Source organism: Ranitomeya imitator, chromosome 4 (genome assembly GCF_032444005.1).
Source record: "Ranitomeya imitator isolate aRanImi1 chromosome 4, aRanImi1.pri, whole genome shotgun sequence".
Classification (NCBI taxonomy): domain Eukaryota; kingdom Metazoa; phylum Chordata; class Amphibia; order Anura; family Dendrobatidae; genus Ranitomeya; species Ranitomeya imitator.
Genome location: NC_091285.1, coordinates 440,064,234 through 440,083,849, shown reverse-complemented (window position 1 = coordinate 440,083,849; position 19,616 = coordinate 440,064,234).

The window sequence follows — 19,616 nt, the reverse complement described above, 5'->3', positions numbered from 1 at the left end:
ATTATGATACTCCAGGTCAGTACGAGTTCAGACACCTAACATGACTTGGTTGTTTTTTACCTAAGTGGTGAAAAAAAATTCCAAACTTTGCTAAAAAAAAAAAAAAAAATTGCGCCATTTTCCGATACCCGTACCGTCTCCATTTTTCATGATTTGGGGTCGGTTGAGGGCTTATTTTTTGCGTGCCGAGATGACGTTTTTAATTATAGCATTTTGGTGCAGATACGTTCTTTTGATCGCCCGTTATTGCATTTTAATGCAATGTCGCGGCGACCAAAAAAACGTAATTCTGGTGTTTCAAATGTTTTTCTCGCTACCCTGTTTAGCGATCAGGTTAATGCTTTTTTTTTAGTTGATAGATTGGGCGATTCTGAGCGCGGCGATACCAAATATGCGTAGATTTGATATATTTTTATGGATTTATTTTGATTGGGGTGAAAGGGGGGTGATTTAAACTTTTATATTTTTTTTTATTTTTTTCACATTTTTTTTTAACTTTTTTTTTTTTTACTTTTGCCATGCTTCAATAGCTTCCATGGGAGGCTAGAAGCAGGCACAGCACGATCGCCTCTGCTACATAGCAGCGATCTGCTGTTCGCTGCTATGTAGCTGAAAATCAGGTGTGCTGTGAGCGCCGACCACAGGGTGGCGCTCACAGCTGCCGGCGATTAGTAACCATAGAGGTCTTAAGGACCTCTATGGTTACAATTCTGAAGCATCGCCGACCCCCGATCATGTGACGGGGGTCGGCGATGGCGTCATTTCCGGCCGGAAGCGGTAGTTAAATGCCACTGTCTGCGTTTGACAGCGGCATTTAACTAGTTAATAGGCGCGGGCAGATCGCGATTCTGCTCGCGCCTATTACGGGCACATGTCAGCTGTTCAAAACAGCTGACATGTCCCGGCTTTGATGCGGGCTCAACGCCGGAGCCCGCATCAAAGCAGGGGATCTGACCTCGGACGTACTATACCGTCCGAGGTACGAAAGGGGTTAAGGTTAGATGCATGATCTGTCAGATTACTGCTCTGTGCTAACCTGTAAGTATCTGATACAGGGTAAAAAGCCACCTTGTATGTAAGTATATTCGTCAAATGGTTTTGCAGTGATCCTTGCAGTCACTACTAGGAGATGGGCACAGTCCTGGATATATGAGCAGCCTACTGTTAATAACTGTTGAAAACGTTAGACCCCATTACTACTTGAAGTAGAGAAGCAAACTTCCACTACTGTTCTTGGGTAGGCAGTGAAGAGGTGCTTCAAAAATCACAAGTTCACAAATCCAAATTCTGATATTTTAGCCAATGCCTCTTCAATTTGTTTTGAGTTTTAACTGAAAAGGAAAATTAACTAAGGATCTAGTAAAGGTACAGTTCAAACATTTTATGATTGATTCCTAGATATAGTGTATTGCAAATTAAAACAGAAAACAATTACCTGTGCCACCTGTGTCAAAGTGATTTTTTCCTGTAGAAAGTTTTGAGAGAGCTCTTTAGCTGATTCATTCTGAAACAATTACATAAGACAAGAAATGCTCAAACACCCACCATTTATACACTGTGTGCAGAATTATTAGGCAAGTTGTATTTTAGAGGATTATTTTTATTATTGATCAACAACTATGTTCTCATTCAACCCAAAAGACTCATAAATGTCAAAGCTTAATATTTTTGGAAGTTGGAGTGTTTTTTTTTTTTAGATTTGGCTATCTTAGGAGGATATCTGTTTGTGCAGGTAACTATCACTGTGCAGAATTATTAGGCAACTTAATAAAAACCAAATATATGCCAATCTCACTTGTTTATTTTCCCCAGGTAAACCAATATAACTGCACAAAAATTTGAAATAAACATTTCTGACATGCAAATACAAAACCCCAAAAAATTAGTGACCGATATAGCCACCTTTCTTTATGATGACACTCAACAGCCTTCCATCCATAGATTGTCAGTTGCTTGATCTGTTTATGATCAACATTACGTGCAGCAGCCACTACAGCCTCCCAGACACTGTTCTTAGAGGTGTACTATTTTCCCTCCCTGTAGATCTCACATTTTATCAGGGATCACAGGTTCTCTATGGGGTTCAGATCAGGTGAACAAGGGGGCCATGTCATTATTTTTTGTTCTTTGAGACCTTTACTGGCCAGCAACGCTGTGGAGTAGTTGGAGGCATGTGATGGAGCATTGGCCTGCATGAAAATCATGTTTTTGAACGATACCGACTTCTTCCTGTACCACTGCTTGAAGAAGTTGTCTTCGGGAAACTGGCAGTAGGTCTGGGAGTTGAGCTTCACTACATCTTCAACCCGAAAAGGTCCCACAATTTCATCTTTGATGATGCCAGCACATACCAGTACTCCACCTTGCTGGCATCTGAGTCGGAGTTGAGCTCTCTGCCCTTTACTGATCCAGCCTCTGGCCCATCAAGAGTCACTCTCATTTCATCAGTCCATAAAACCTTTGAAAAGTCAGTCTTAAGATATTTCTTGGCCCAGTCTTGACGTTTTATGTTATGTTTCTTGTTCAAAGTTGGTCGTTTTTCAGCCTTCCTTACCTTGGCCATATTCCTGAGTATTGCACACTTTGGGTTTTTTGTTACTCCAGTAACGTTTCAGCTCTGAAATATGTCAAAACTGGTGGCAAATGGCATCTTGGCAGCTTCACGCTTGATTTTCCTTAACTCATGGGCAGTTATTTTGCGCCTTTTTTGCCCAATACGCTTCTTGCGACCCTTTTGGCTATTTGCCATGAAACGCTTGATTGTTTGGTGATCACGCTTCAAACGTTTGGCAGTTTCAAGACTGCTGCATCCCTCTGCAAGACATCTCACAATTTTGGACTTTTCAGAGCCTGTCAAATCTCTTACCCATTTTGCCAAAGGAAAGGAAGTTGCCTAATAATTAAGCACACCTTATGTAGGGTTTTGATGTCATTAGACAACACCCCTCCTCATTACAGAGATGCACATCACCTGATTTAATTAATTGGTATAGTAGTTGGCTCACAAGCCTGAACAGATTAGAGTAGGACATAATGTATAAAAAAATATCATGTGATCAAAATACAACTTGCCTAATAATTCTGCACACAGTGTAAACTTTTGTGTGAATTTCCTAAGTTTTGGACTTCTTACCTGATCACACAAGAAATGATGAAGCATTTGAAAGCATCGGTCACAGTATTCCTGAGCTTTATTTTTGGAGTCGCCATCAAATTGAACTCTGAACATGCGAAACTTATCCTATATGCAAAGCAATAAACAGAAAGTGAAATATGCTTCATTTCACCCCATTATGTAATATAGTACAGTCCTATTAGCAAGTTAAAAAATAATGTAAATTCGCAGGGTTAGCTACTATGAATTCTAAATCGTAAACATTTTTTTGTTTCTTTTGTCTGATACCAACCAGCTTAGGACTCTTTCGGCTAATGTTTGGAAAAATTGATCCGTCGAAAATAGTGAAAAAACTGATGTGCGGTGTTTCGCCGCACACAAAAAACGTTCCTCTGTACGTTTTCTCCGGCCGCCGGAAAACAATTTTTAGACGGATCCAGCAAGAAAACGGATGAACTGTGAGGCCATGCGGCGCTAATACAAGTCTATGAAAAAAACGGATCGGGCGGCTACTTTTGCTGGATCTGGTTTTTTCAAAATTTGCCGGATTGTGCCTGACGACAAAAATCTGATGTGTGAAAGGGGCACAACTGCAGCTGGTGTGAGGGCCAACATGCAGATTTGACTTGTCAAATGCTTATGATTTACTACAGTGAATAACCAATTGTTCGATCACATTGGTAATAGAAAATCTAGAGAGCAAAAAATGCAAAAATAGAGTCTTAACTGGTTAAAAACATGGGGTGCACCAGGGAGAGGTACGCTCACCTTGTTTTGTTGCAACCAAGCAACATGTAAAAAGCATGGATCAACTGCTGCATGGCACGGGTCCAAAGACTGAGGAAATGGTGAAACCGGGTGTGTGTATCCAAATCTGCGCTACTGATGATGGATGGCAGATGATATTCTTCAAAGCTTTATTTCAAAACAGGTTAATAGTCAATGCGTTTTGAGGTCATGCAGGACCTCTTCCTCAGGACAAAACCTTGTCAGATCTGCCTTCATCTTGCAGGAACTGCTGACACTCCAGCCAAATGAGGTCTGGCATTGTCCTGCATTAGCAGAAACCCAGAGCCAACTGCACCAGCATATGGTCTCACAAGGGGTCTGAGGATTTCACCTCGGCAGTCAGGCTACCTCTGGCGAGCACATGGAGGGCTGTGCGGCCCTCCAAAGAAATGCCACCCTACACCATTACTGACCCACTGCCAAACCTGTCATGCTGAAGGATGTTGCAGGCAGCAGATCGCTCTCCATGGCGTCTCCAGACTGTCACGTCTGTCACATGTGCTCATGGAGTCTGTTTATAACAGTTTGTGCAGACATATGCACATTTGTGGCCTGCTGGAGTTCATTTTGCAGGGCTGTGGCAGTGCTCCTCCTGTTCCGTTTTGCACAAAGGCTGAGGTAGTGGTCCTGCTGCTGGTTTGTTGCCCTCCTGCCCCTCCATGTCTCCTGGTAGCGCCTCCAGCCTCTGGACACTACACTGACAGACACAGCAAACCTTGCCACAGCCCACATTGATGTGCCATCCTGGATGAGCAGCCCTACCTGAGCCACTTGTGTGAGTTGTAGAGTCCGTCTCATGCGACCACCAGTGTGAAAGCACAACCAACATTCAAAAGTGACCAAAACATCAGCCAGAAAGCATTGGTACTGAGATGTGGTCTGTGGTCCCCACCTGCAGAACCACTTCTTTGAGTGTCTTGATAATTGCCAATAATTTCTGTTGTCTATTCCATTTGCACCACAGCATGTGAAATTGATTGTCAAACAGTGTTCCTTCCTTAGTGGACAGTTTGATTTAAAAAAAGTTTGATTTACTTGGAGTTATATTCTGTTGTTTAAGTGTTCCCTTTATTTTTTTGAGCAGTGTATAATATAAAATACTCACTAGTTCTTGGTCACTGATCTCTTTTTCAGATGCCTTACGTTCAGTAGAACAGCTTACTTTGATTAAAAAGTTGATTGGAGAGGGTACAACTTATCAAGAAGTGCAGACAATGATAGGCTGTTTAGCTAAAATTATCTCCGATGCTTTAAAATGGAAAGTCAGGGGCGCATGCGCGGGATTTGGCCGGGTCGGACATGACCGGCTGAGCTCCGCAACCCAACAAGCCAAGCTAACCCCTTTAAGCACCGGGACCGCGGCGAAAATTACAGCCGCAGCGAGGACTCACCACCGGGCGCCGCTGGAGCGACTATGCCGAAGAAAGGGAGCGCAGGTCAGTCGGCAAGCCGCACAATAGAAGAGCTCCTCATGAGCAGCAGCGTGGGCAAGATGGCCGCCGCAGCAGCTCCTTCTCCAGCCTCCCTCACAGCGGTAAGCAGCGACGCTGACAGAGAGGAGCCCAGCACAGCAGGGGAGACAGTGGTTCCCACAGCAGCACTAATTAAAACACTGCAAGAGACATTCCGCTCAGAGCTGAAATCAGCTATGAGTAATGTTACCTCACAGATCCAAGAGATCATGCAGCGCACCTCCAACCTGGAGGATAAGATGGAGGCGGCAGTGGGGGCTCTGGAGGAGGATCAGGAGATTATCAAGGTCCACACAGAGCGTATTCTGGAAATGGAGCTAAAATGTGAGGACTTTGAGAACAGATCCCGTAGAGGAAATATACGTATCAGAGGCCTCCCAGAGTCAGTGATAGCTCTTAAAGATACGGCTGCAGCGCTGTTTAAAGCACTACTCCCAGAAGTAGATCCCTCATTGCTGCACATTACTAGAATCCACAGAGCCTTGGGCAGACCAAGAACATCAGATCTCCCTAGGGATGTTGTGCTTAAAATGCACTATGAGGAGTCGAGAGACCTAATTCTGTCAGCAGCAAGAGACATGCCGTCCCTACCTGGGCTGCCAAACCCAGTGCGTCTTTTTGCTGATATATCACCCTCCACACTTGCGAGGAGAAGGTCACTGAAACCAGTTACAGCAGCCCTCCAGGCAGTAAATATCAAGTACCGATGGGGGTTTCCGTTTGCGCTAATATTTGCTCATGGAGGAGAATCGTTTATTAGTCGGTCCTTGGAGGAAGGCATAAAAGCACTTGAAAGAGCGGGAATACCAATTTTGGAAGCCTTGCCTCCTCAAGCAAGACGAAAATCAAGACCACAAAGAGAATGGACACAGACCCCCAGAACCAGGAGCCAGAATGCTAGGGTCACTTGATTTTCTCCTGAGACCACATGGTGAACTCTGACATGAACGGAGCAATTGTGATATAGCTCCGGTGCCTTAGCTCCATAATAGGCCCCCTTGGGCAGTTGATAACTGAGCTGAGCTGTTGTGGCTGAAAGTTAAAACTACTGTTGGTTGCCTCAATAAGTTGTAACTCATGTTTAAAATATAACTCATCCCCTTTTTTCATTTTAATTTGCAAGGGTTAGGCTGTTGGGCCAAAGTACATGCTGCCTGACTAGGTTGACTTCTGGGAACACCTTTGCTATGGGTCCCCGGAATAAGGCCTCAAATGGGTATTTTACCCAAACGTTAATTCATTATTTGTCTAATGTCTTTGTCTCCCCTTGTGTTGTCTTCTCCCTTTTGTTTCTCTACAGAAGTGAACAAATTCCACTGTTATATCTCACAATGATGCAACTCCTTGGTGGGTCAATGAGAACGGACAATAGTCATTGGTGGATCGTCAGCGGTAACAAATATCGCATTTATGTGTAAAGTATTGTCACATAATGTTCATGGGTTTAACTCGCCCCTGAAGCGTAAAAAGGCATTTCTAGACTATCACAAACACAAACCAGATGTCATATGCTTACAGGAAACCCACTTCTCTAAAAATTCTAGCCCTAAATACTTTGACTCCAATTATTCCCGCTTCTATTTGGCGGCATGGGAGCGCAAGACTAGGGGCGTAGCCATACTATTCAAAAATAGTTTGCCATTCCAGGTAGAGAACACTATTGAGGACCCGGAGGGCAGATTTATCATCATACATGGTAATTTACAAGGACAGAATATCTGCATAATAAACAGCTACATGCCCACTGCAACCCAGACGTTAGTGTTTAAATCAATACTATCTAAAGTATCGGCGCTCTCCTATCAGCATTTGATTTGGTGCGGCGACTTTAATTTTACTTTGAACCCCGCTCTTGACTGCACTGCAGCAAAGAGATAAGATATATCTAAGAGGGACAGACGAAAAATAATTAAGTTAATGGGCGATTATGGACTAGTTGATGTATGGAGAGAGACTAATGGTCCCATAAAAGGATATACCTTTTTATCCACGGTACACAAAACCTACTCAAGGATAGACTTGCACATAACAACAGCAAACACCTTGCCTGGGGTTCTGTTCTCTCGCCATGTCCCATCCTCCTGGTCGGATCACGACGCGGTACTCTCAGAGTTTACGTTTAATGTAAGCGCATCTAAACTGTTCAGGTGGCGGTTAAATAGCTCTCTATTGACAGACCCAGAAATAGCGGCAACTATTAACAATGACCTTAAACTATACTTTCAAACGAACGTTAGTGAAGAGTCATCCCCGGGTAACATATGGATGGCACATAAGAAATTTATCACAGGAACCATCATTAAACTGGCATCAACCAGGAAAAAAAACAGATCGGAATTACAAACCAAACTAGAAAATAAACTATTTAACTTAGAACAAGCCAACCAACAATCTTCCTCACGGTACCTAATCAAACAGATACGAGACGTTAAACACCAATTGAATACTGTCCTCACACATAAAACAGAACGTGCCCTAACATGGACAAAGGCCTCCTTTTACAGGCTGGCAAACAAGCCTAGCAAACTATTAGCACGGCAACTGTGCCAAAAAGAGTTATTGAACACTATCCACTCAATTAAAAAAAGTAACGGCCATGTCACAGCCCACCCTGAAGAAATTTACAAAGAATTCCATAGCTTTTACCAAAATCTATATTCTCCACCTAAGGCCCCCCCCTCGCATTCACTTCAAAACTTTTTACAACATCTATCGCTCCCTAAACTTAATGAATCATCCTCCCAAATAATGCAGGCTGAAATAACAAACGAAGATGTACAATTAACAATCCAAAAACTGAAAACTGATAAAGCCCCCGGACCCGATGGTCTTTCAGCGCCATATTATAAAAAGTTTAAAGAAATTCTCACGCCACACATTACAAAAATCTGCAATGCACTTCTAAACGGCAACCAAATGCCCCCCGAATTTTATATTGCCCACGTTGCAGTGATTCCCAAACCCAAAAAAGATCATCAGTTAACGAAAAATTACCGGCCTATCTCACTACTTAATGTAGACTTAAAAATATTCACATCCATTATTACAGAAAGAATCAACAGAGTGCTCCCCTCTCTGGTACATAGGGATCAAGTGGGATTTATACCGTGGAGACAAGGACCGGACAATATAAGACGCAATCTAGATATAATAAACTCAGCAAACAATTCACAAAGACCTACTATGCTCTTAGCCTTAGACATTGAGAAGGCATTCGACTCAGTGTCATGGCCATATCTCTTCAAAGTACTATCCTTGTTTGGACTACCCCACAAATTAATCAACTGCTTAACACTATTATATGATAACCCAACAGCATACCTCAAACTCCCAACATTGCAACCTACCCCGATAAACATAAAGAGAGGTACTAGACAGGGATGCCCACTTTCGCCAGCGCTGTTTGCCTTGGCAATGGAGCCGCTAGCCGAAGCCATAAGGACAAACCCTGACATCTTGGGACCCCCCGATCTAGGGGAGCAATATAAAGTAAGTCTGTTTGCTGACGACCTGCTCCTGACCCTCTCTAACCCACATACCACTCTTCCAAATTTATTCTCGCTATTACATGACTTTGAGTTAGTATCAGGACTTAAAATAAATATAGACAAGTCGGAGGCCCTCTTCTTGAATACGCCTGAAAGAGATCAAGCACATCTAGTGTCGCATTTTGGTTTTGAAAAAAAAGAGCACTACCTAACTTATCTAGGGATTAACCTTACGTCTAACCGATCTAATCTATATAAATGGAACTACATCCCCCTTATAAAAAATTTCCAACGGGATCTGACTAAATGGTCGTCGCTGACTCTTTCATGGCTAGGTAGAATAAACGCCATAAAAATGGTCTCTCTCCCTAGGTTTTTATACCTTTTCCGCTCCCTTCCCATTCCGGTCCCCCTGAGAGTAATACGAGAAATACACACAATGGTCTCCAAATTTATATGGCTAGGGAAAAAAGCTAGAATAAAACAACAGACTATGTTTATCCACCGGAAAAAAGGAGGATTCTCCTTACCTAATTTTATAAACTATTATAAAGCGGCCCAAATTGCCCAACTAACTAGAATATGCACAACTGTAGACAAACCTAGATGGGTCCAACTGGAGTCATTTTTGTTAAAACCCTATTCCCTGATAGGTCTGCTGTGGACAGAGGCTAAACTCCCTAAACACGTCGCTGACATCTCACCTTTCGCGGCCCAGTCACTGCTCCTCTGGAGGAAAGAGAGGTTTAAGATTGAGCTGCAGACTAGAAATACGCCATTAAACTCGCTATTTGGTAACCTAATATTTCCCCCGGGTCTCAATTCTCAATCCTTCTCATGGTGGATCCTGAGAGGAATAACCACTATAAAACATCTCTGCTCCCCGTTTAACATAATCCTTTCTAAACAGGAGTTTATTCAAAAATACGAACCGCCAGTCCGAGAGGCATTTCGTATTAATCAAGTCTTTGATTTAGCAAGAAAGAGTGCAACGAATGGGAGGCCTTTCCGAGTAACTGGGTTCGAGCAGAAGTGCTTAACCGACCCACTGGGAGGAGGGGTCATTTCTTATTTATACTCATCCTTCACCAATACAAAGGAGGAAAAGAAACATAGATTTATGCAACAATGGGAGGAGGACCTGGGGTTTAATATCTCACTGGAAGAATGGCAAAACTGTTGTGGTGCATTATCGAGAGGGTCCCACCAGGTATCCCTGGTTGAGACTTCCCTCAAGGTCTTACATAGAACATACTTGGTCCCTACGAGACTGCATACCATATATCCTCAGGTTTCTGATAAATGTTTTAGAGGCTGTGATGCACCAGGAGATATGGGTCATATATGGTGGTCCTGCCCAGCGGCGACCGATCTGTGGGGAGAGGTAAAGCTTCTGGTAGAAAGGATGCATGGAAAAGAGATATCAATGAGCCCAATGACTTTCCTGCTGGGCTTAAAACCAAAGGGACTGCCCAAAAACCTATATAAACTGGTGGTCATGCTGGGAATGGCGACCAAAATACACATTGCGTCAAAGTGGAAGTCTCCTTTGCTCTCGATCTCTCAGGTTAAAGATAGGATGAACACCATCATGATTTACGAGCGCATTCAAGCGACAAGGACAGATAACTGGAACTCCTTTTTCCAAATTTGGTCACCATGGCTGGAACTATACCCGGATGATCAAGTGAGGAGGGCTCTCACCCTATCTCCATGACGAGTTGCCTCTTTTCGAACTTTGTGGCGGTATGGGGGCACCAGGGGGGCCGGTGCTGGGGCTGGACCAACATTTGTTGTCACAGGGAAAAAAAAAAAAAAATACTCTTTTCTCATTTTCAATTTTGTAAAATTGTGGAACAGTTTTATATCACTCATGATTCTGTACCTAATCCCCCTTGTTTCTGTCTTGTCTTTGTCTTGTCTTAAACGTATCAACATTTATAACTCCCTCACATAATATTAAGGTGCTGTTGATATTTTTGTATTTACTGTAAAACCAGAACTCCCATGTTGGGAGAACTTTGTGTTATTTTTCAAATAATAAAAACTTATTGAAACAAAAAAATAAAATGGAAAGTCAAACCAGACAGATGTGAATGAAAATGGAAATCTACCATTCCAATGGATGGAAGAATAGCCAGAATGGCAGAGGCTCATCCAATGATCAGCTTCAGTATGATAGTCTCAAGTTACCAGTGAGTACTGTGACAGTTGCAAGATGCCTGTGTGAAGCTAATCTCTAAGCAAGAAGTCCCCACAAAGTCCCACTGTTAAAAAACAAAAAAAAACTGAAGCAGATGCAATTTACCCAAGAACTCAACTGGCCTAAAGAGAAATGAAGAAACATTTTGTGGACTGATGAAAGTAAAATTGTTGCAAGGGCCGCAGATAGTTTGTAAGACAACCTCCCCAAGCTCTGCATTCAAGCCACAGTATACTCTGAAGATAGTGAAGCATAGCGGTGCAAGAATCATGATATGGTCATGTTTCTCTTACTTTGGTGGGGCGATGCAGCAGACTGGGAAGAGGGGGTATTCCGATGTGCGGCGTGCCGCTGCAGGGGTCTCGGCCGACTTTTTGTGAAAGGCCAGAGCCCCCTGCAGTTCCATGGTTTCCTGTGCGGCGGACTCTGGGAAAATGGCCGCTGGGGGGCGACGCATGCGCAGGTGGAGAGAGATTAGTTTGACAATATATGGAGGAGACAGATTATGGACAGCTTTGTAGGTCCGAGTTAATAGTTTAAACTGGATACTTTGCAAATCACTTAGGCTATGTGCACACGTTGCTGATTAGCCTTAGGAATTTCTGGTGCGGATTCTGCCTCTCCTGGCAGAAAACGCAGCTGCGGATTTGTCACGTTTTTTGTGTGGATCCACAGCGTTTTTTCTGCGGATTTCTATAATGGAATGGGTACAAAAACGCTGCAGATTCGCAAAAAAGAAGTGACATGCTACTTCTTTTAAACCGCAGCGTTTCCGCAGCGGATTTTCCACAACATGTGCACAGCTTTTTTTTTTCTCAATGATTTACATTGTACTGTGTTTCTCCACCGCAAAAACGCTGCGGATCCGGAGAGAATCCGCAACGTGTGCACATAGCCTTACTTGGCTTCCAATTTCCCAGAGTGGTGAGGCAGAGGAGTAACGTGGGGAAAGGTGGATTAATCGGGCAGCAGAGTTAGGTTGTACTGGAGAGGTGCAAGAGTGTTAGTGGGAAGGCCACATAGGAGGATATTGCAGTGGTCGATGATGAGGGCATGCACTAAAATGTTTGTAGCATAAGGGATGAGTTTTGGTAATATTTGAGTTGGAGGCAACAGGAGATGTTAAGGGCTTGGATGTGTGGTTGAAGAACAAGGCAGAGTCAAGGGTTACTACTAGGGATGAGCGAATATGTTCAGAAATCGATTGCCAAATATAAATTCGGCATAAATATGGCACATTCGGATTCGTGATCGGAAACGCGAGCAAAATTTTATAAAATCTGAAAAAATTGGTAAAAAGTGCAGGAAAATATTTGCATTGCCACTAAAGTATTTTGAGCACTTTGATTAGGAAAGCGGTGGTATATGATGAGTGGGGCACTTTTTGATGAGGGGAAGAGGTGGGGAGAGCCTAGAGGAGCGACATGCATATAAGCCCTTTTTTTTTTTTTTTTCCCCCTAACTTTGTGTGCACATCGCGGCTAGCCAATCAGAACACAGGAACAATCCACAATGTCCCAAGACAATGGCTTGTGTCATTGGCTGCTGAAGTCACAAGTCCCTCTCTATATAAAGAGCAGCCATCTTTAATGCTTGGACTGGTTGCTGATAGAAACAATGGCCTAGCTAACGAGCTAAAATCTAAGTTAGATAGTTTAGATAGCTAGTGTGCTGTGTGGCTGTGAAATTGACTTTCCAACAGATTTTTTTTGTGCCATTACTGAGGTCCACAGACAGACAGCAGTGCACATTTTATAGAAGTGTGTTGTGCACTGTTTCTATTGTGCTCCATGCACTAGAAGACCTTTCTAAATCTTATTTTTTCAGTTGCTAAATGTGATGCAGTAACGCTATGTGCACACATTGCGGATTTCTTGTGTTTCTGCAGCCTTTTTTTGTGCAGAAATGCTAAAAATCCGCACTGGATTATTAAAGCATTATTAACCCCTTTCTGCCATCTGACATACTATCTCGGCGAGGTGATCTGGGCCTGTCTGACCATCGACATCGTCTGAATAGTAAGTCCTACGCGATCAGCCGCACTTACGGGGGGAGAACGGCCGATCGATTATCACAGCTGACACCCGGCACTATGTGCCATGAGCGGTCATGGACCGCTCCTGGCATTTTAACCCCCCGGAACACTGCGATCAAACAAGATAGCAGCGTTCCGGTGGCATAGGGAAGCATAGCGCAGGGAGGGGGCTCCCTGCGTGCTTTCCTGTGTCTCCTGCCTGCAGGACCCCGGATCCAAGATGGCTGCTGGGTCCTGCAGGGAGGTGGCTTGTCAGTGCCTGCTGAAAGCAGGCGCTGAGAAGACTCCTACACTGCCTGTCAGATCGCTGATCTGATAGTGCTCTGCAAAGTGTCATGTCAGCGATCTGACTTTATACAGTGATGTCCCACCCTGGGACAATGTAAAAAAAAAGTAAAAAAAAAAAATTAACGCACCCCCTCAAAAGAAATTCATGAATTTGCTGGTTTTTGTTCATTGTGCCTAACAAAAATCGGAAATAAAAAGGGATCAAAAAATGTCATGTGCCTGAAAATGGTACCCATAAAAACGTCAACTTGTCCCGCAAAAAAAAAGACCTCACATGACTCTGTGGACCAAAATATGGAAAAATTATAGCTCTCACAATGTGGTGACGCAAAAACAATTTTTTTGCAATAAAAAGCGTCTTTTAGTGTGTGACAGCTGCCAAACATAAAAACCTGCTATAAATAGTTAATCAAACCCCGCATTAGTTAGGGAAAAATAATAAAATAAAAAAATGTATTTATTTCCATTTTCCCATTAGGGTTGGGGTTAGGATTACGTTTATGGTTGGGTTAGGAGTGAGTCGGGGTTAGGGGTGTTGGGGGTTAGGGTTGTGGTTAATGGTGTGTTTGGGTTAGGGTTGGAGTTAGAATTGGGGGCTCCACTGTTTAGGCACATCAGGGGCTCTGCAAACGCTATCTGATGCCCACAGACCATTCCATCAAAGTCTGCATTCCAAAACGCCACTTCTTCCCTTCCGAGACCCGACGTGTGCCCAAACAGTAGTCTGCTCCCACATATTGGGTATCAGTCCAATTTCTCCTGTTACCCTTGGAAAATAAAAAACTGGGGGCAAAAGGATCATTTTTGAGAAAAAAAGGATTTTTTTATTTTTACGGCTCTACATTATAATGTTCTGTGAAGCATTTGGGGGTTCAAAGTGCTCAACACACACCTAGTTGAGTTCCTTAGGTGGTCTAGTTTCCAAAATGGGGTGACTTGTGGGGAGTTTCCACTGTTTAGGCACATCAGGGGCTCTCCAAACACGACATGGTATTTGATCTCAATTCCAGCCAATTCTGGGTTGAAAAAGTCAAACGGTGCTCCTTCCCTTCCGAGCTCTGCCATGCGCCTAAACAGTGGTTTACTCCCACATATGGGGTATCAGCGTACTCAGGGCAAATTGTACAACAACTTTTAGGGTCCAATTCTCTTATTACCCCATGTAAAATAAAACAAATTGGACCTCAAGTAATTAAATTTTTTGTGAAAAAAAGTTAAATGTTCATTTTTATTTAAACATTCCAAAAATTCCTGTGAAGCACCTGAAGGGTTAATAAACTTCTTAAATGTTGTTTTGAGCACCTTCAGGGGTGCAGTTTTTAGAATGGTGTAACTTTTTGGTATTTTCTATCATATAGACCCCTCAAAGTGACTTCAAATGTGATGTGGTTCCAAAATTGTGCTGATGCAAAGTAGACATGTGGGAAATGTTACTTATTAAGTATTTTGTGTAACACATCTCTGTGATTTAAGGGCATGAAAATTCAAAGTTGGAAAATTGCGAAATTTTCACCAAATTTCTGTTGTTTTTTTTCACAAATAAACACAAGTAATATCAAAGAAAATTTACCACGATCATGAAGTACAATACTTCACAAGAAAATGTCAGAATCACTGGGATCCATTAAAGCGTTCCAGAGTTACAACCTCATAAAGGGACCATGGTCAGAATTGTAAAAATTGGCCCGGTAATTAACATACAAACCACCCTTGGGGTTAATGAGGTCTAAGGTAACACTGATTGGCTGTGCTGTGGCCAATCAGTGTTAGCTTTGTTTGTGTCCTCATCTCCCTGGCCGTACAGCACAGCTCAGGTAATGAGCTGCTGTCATCTGTAACGTACGCTCCCCTCCCCCACACTGCAAGCAGCAGAGGGAGATAGAGGACTCCCTGCTACAGCTGCAAAGGATGAAGAAGGGTCCCTCTGCCAGCCTAAAAGTGTGAATGGGGACCTTTAGTCTGGGGTGAAAGAGGGGCTAAGTTACTTAGGGATTAATTACCTCATCTCTCCTTTCACTCCTGACTGACTGCACCCCTCCCTCTATCACCCCTGACTGAGCCCCCTCACTCTATATCACCCCTGACTGCATCCCCCCCTTATCACCCCTGACTGAGCCCTCTCCCACTATATGACCCCTGACAGCCGTCTCCCTTGTATCACCCCTGACTTCGCCCTCTCCCCTGCTGAATCCCCTCTCCTCGGAATCACCCCGACTGAGCCCCTCTACCCCTGTATTACCCCTGACTGCACCCTCTCCCCTGCTGAATCCCCTCTCCTCGGAATCACCCTGACTGAGCCCCTCTACCACTGTATTACCCCTGACTGCACCCCCTTCTCCCGTACCACCCCTGACTGCACCCCATCCCCCTTATCACCCCTACTGAATACCCTCACCCCGGAATCACCCTGACTGAGCCCCTCTACCCCTGTATTAACCCTGACTGCGCCACCTCCCACTATATGACCCCTGACTGCACCCTCGCCCCCATATCACCCCTGCTGAACCCCCTTGCCCCCAGAATCACCCTGACTGAGCCCCTCTACCCGACTGCACCCCCTCCTCCTGTATCACCCCTGACTGCGCCACCTCCCCGTGTCATCCTGATTGAGCCTCTTTCCCCCTGCACCACCTCCCCTGATATCACCTCTGACTGTGTCCCCTCCCCCTTTATCACCCTGACTGCGCCACCTTGCCCTGTATCACCGACTGCATCCCCTCCCTCTGTATCATCCCTGACTGACTGAGTCACATCACCCTGACTGCACCATTTCCTCCTGTATCACCGACTGCACCACTTCCCCCTGTATCACCCTGGCTGTGCCACCTCCCCCTGTATCACCTTGACTGCACTGTCTCCCCCTGAATCATCGACTGCACCACCTCCCCATGTATCACCTTGACTGCGCCACCTCCCCCCTGTATCATCCCTGATTGACTGTGTCCCCTCTCCCTGTATCACCCCTGGCAGTGCCACCTCTCTGTATCACCCCTGACTGAGCCCCTCTTCCCTTTATCACCCCTGACAGACTGCAATCCCCTCCCCCTGTATCACCACTGGCTACAACTTTTCTTGCCCTGCTACTAACAAAATTAGGCCCTTCATAAAACGTTTTGGCCTTATATGTGGCAAAGAGATTTCTGTAAAAAAATGGATTGGGGATGTGAGGGAAAACTTTTGATACTACTACAATGTCATATATAAGTGATTTAGGACCCGTGTAATAGAATGCAGGTACTGAGTATGTCACAACGGAACAGACAGACCAACAGTTGAGGGGTTTAATAACAGGAATTCGGTTCTCCTCGTAGGGAGGAAGCAATGGAATATTACTAGCAGTAGTGCAACGGTGCAATGTGGGAGTCAAACAGTGTAACAGAAGCAGGATTTCTTGAGAAAAAAACAGCCTGATGAAGACTTGCTTGAAGGGTCGTCTACTCCAACGTAGACGCCGAGAAACCGTTGTCCCTCTGTTGTCCGTGGGCTGAGTAGTCTCTAGGAGCCCGCTGCCTGGGGTTTCGGGAGTTAATGTGATATGCACAGGCTCCGAGTCTTTAGCCTTTACAGCACAGCCTATCCCGGGAAAATGATGGTCAGTCTATTATTCAGTCTCTCACCAGGAATCAGAGGCTCTGCACTGATACCGTGGGTACCAGGGGGTCGCAGTCTCTGCACGGGCCAATGTCTCTACACGGGTCTCAAAGCGCCCCTCTCCAGTCACAGCAGAGTCCGCTTTCATGTACTCACACAATGCAGTCTTTCTGGGCAATCTCCCTGTATTTGTCCTCTGACCAGGAGGGCTCTCTCTCTCCCGGAGCGCAGCTGCACCCTGCTCTGACCGCTGCTCTGTTCCTTGTGCGTGTGCCTTTCCCGCTCTCTACCCGCCTTCCTTCCTGTCCCAGTCTCTAAGTCTGCCCCCTGGAGAACCTGTAGCACAGCTCAATGGTTCCAGGCATAGAGCCGAGAAGGTAACCGCCCTGGTCTCTTCTTGCGCTTCACCTCCTTACATTCCCCCCTCTTTCTGCTCCCCATTCCACGGGCGAGATTTTCAGGAGTTCCTGTTGGCAATCTTCCCGTCTTTGCACAATCTGCGGCCAGATGAACTCGATTGTAGCGAACAGGGGGTACACCAACCGTTGAACTTCATAGCATCTCAAATCAGCTGGGACGGTGGTGTCAACTGCTGTGGGAGGAGTCGAGGTTTCCTCCGATAGGTTGGTAGTTTCAGGCACCAGCCCTGTTTCTGGGTTCTCTGGGAGAGATTGGGAGTCTTCCTCGTCTTCCACATCTACATTGATCACTGGTGCAGCCGGTGGGGGCGCTGGAGCCAATTGGACTGATTCAGGATCTCAAACCAAACAGGGACACAACATATTCCTGTGCAGTATGCGGGTGGGATCCCCTCTTCCGTTTCGGGCTGGACCTCATAAACGGGACCCCCGTTGCCGAGCCCTCGCTTCACTCGGTACGGCCTTTTCTCCCACCGGTACTCTAGTTTGTTGTGTGGGCGCTTTTCCCTCACTTAGACTCAGTCTCCAGGCCGCAGGGCTGTCCTCTTTTAAGGAGCTACCTGGGGATGCTCCAATTCTTGCAGCCGGTTCTGCACTAGATGTTGAATTGTCCGGCCGACGATGATGTTCTTGAACCCAGGAGCACACCCCGGTCCGTGGGTAGTCCTCGGGTTCCAGCTCTACCAGCCCCTTCCCGGGTCGGCCAAAGAACAAAGAGTAGGGCGTGAATCCGGTGGTGCTGTGTTTCCGATTGTTATACGCCCACACCAATTCAGGGACAGACTCAGTCCACTTCGCCTTCTGGTCCTCTTCCAGGGTCCCCAGCATTTGAATCAGAGTGTGGTTAAATCTTTCACAAGCCCCATTCCCCTGTGGATGATAAGGGGTGGTCCGGGACTTATCGATTTTGTACAGCTGGTGCAGCTCCTGCATTACTCTTCCGAGGAAGCAGGCCCCTTGATCAGAATGGATGCACTTGGGACACCCATACACCTGTATGAAGTGGCTGCAGACTTGGTATTGTCCCGCGTGGGCGTCACTATGGCAAATTTAGTAAAGTGGTCTATCATCACTAAACAATGCTCATAGCCTTGGTGTCCTGGTCCAATTGTCATGTAATCTATTGCCAGTAGGTCCATGGGGCCAGAAGACCTCACCGTCTCTGTGGGGGCTCGTTGTTCTGGTGGTTTGACAATCTCACAACTTCTGCATTGCTGACATACTTTCTCCACAATGTTCCTTAAGTTGGGATGATAAAATAGGCGCTGTAACCACTGGAAAGTTTTTTTCTGGCCCAAAGTGTGCTCCTTTCTCATGTGCTTCCTTAGCCACCTGATCTATCAAGGACGAGGGAATCACCGTCTGCCATAGAAGACTGAGTTCTGTCTGCAGGAATACCTTCCGGTACAGGATACCATCCCGCAACTGGAGCCTCTCCCACTGGCGTAGCATCTTCAGTACTTCAGGTGACATGGACCTTCTCTCGTGCCGACTGGGCGTTTGTTCAGACACGACCCACCTTCTCAACTGAGCTAGCTCCGGATCCTCCTGCTGCACTCGGACCCACTCATTATGGGGCTGCTCCAGCAAATTCACACAGGCCTCTTCCTGTTCAATTTCCCACGTCGCTGCCACCGTCCTGGCAGTCTCTCCAAAACCTGGAACCTCCACATCTTCCAGTTCTTCATCCTGGCTGGGTGCTGATTTGCGATCGTTTACTTGGGAGAGGGCATCCGCACGAACATTCTCCGCTTTTCTTATACAAAATTCTGTATCAGAACTTGGCCATTCAGGCTACCCAATGTTGTTCTAGGGCCCCTAACTTGGAATTCTCGAGATGGGCCAAATGGATTATTGGTGCGAACATGAACTTCTGAGCCAGCCAGATATTCCGCGAACTTCTCGGTCATTGCCCACACCAGGGCCAACAACTCCAGCATAAATGAACTGTAATTTTCTGGATTCTTTTCCGAGTCATGCAAAGACCGACTGGCGTATGCGATGACGCGCTCTTTCTCATCCTGCATCTACGATAGTACGGCCCCGAGGCCCTGCAGGCTCCCATCAGTGTGCAAGATGAACGGTTGTGTGAAGTCAGCGTAGGCCAGCACGGGGGCCTCCGTCAAAGCCTTCTTCAAAGCCAAGAATGCCTCCTCCTGACGCTTCCCTCACTGTATGTTCCTGTTTTTGGTGAAAGAGGGCACTCCCCTCAACAA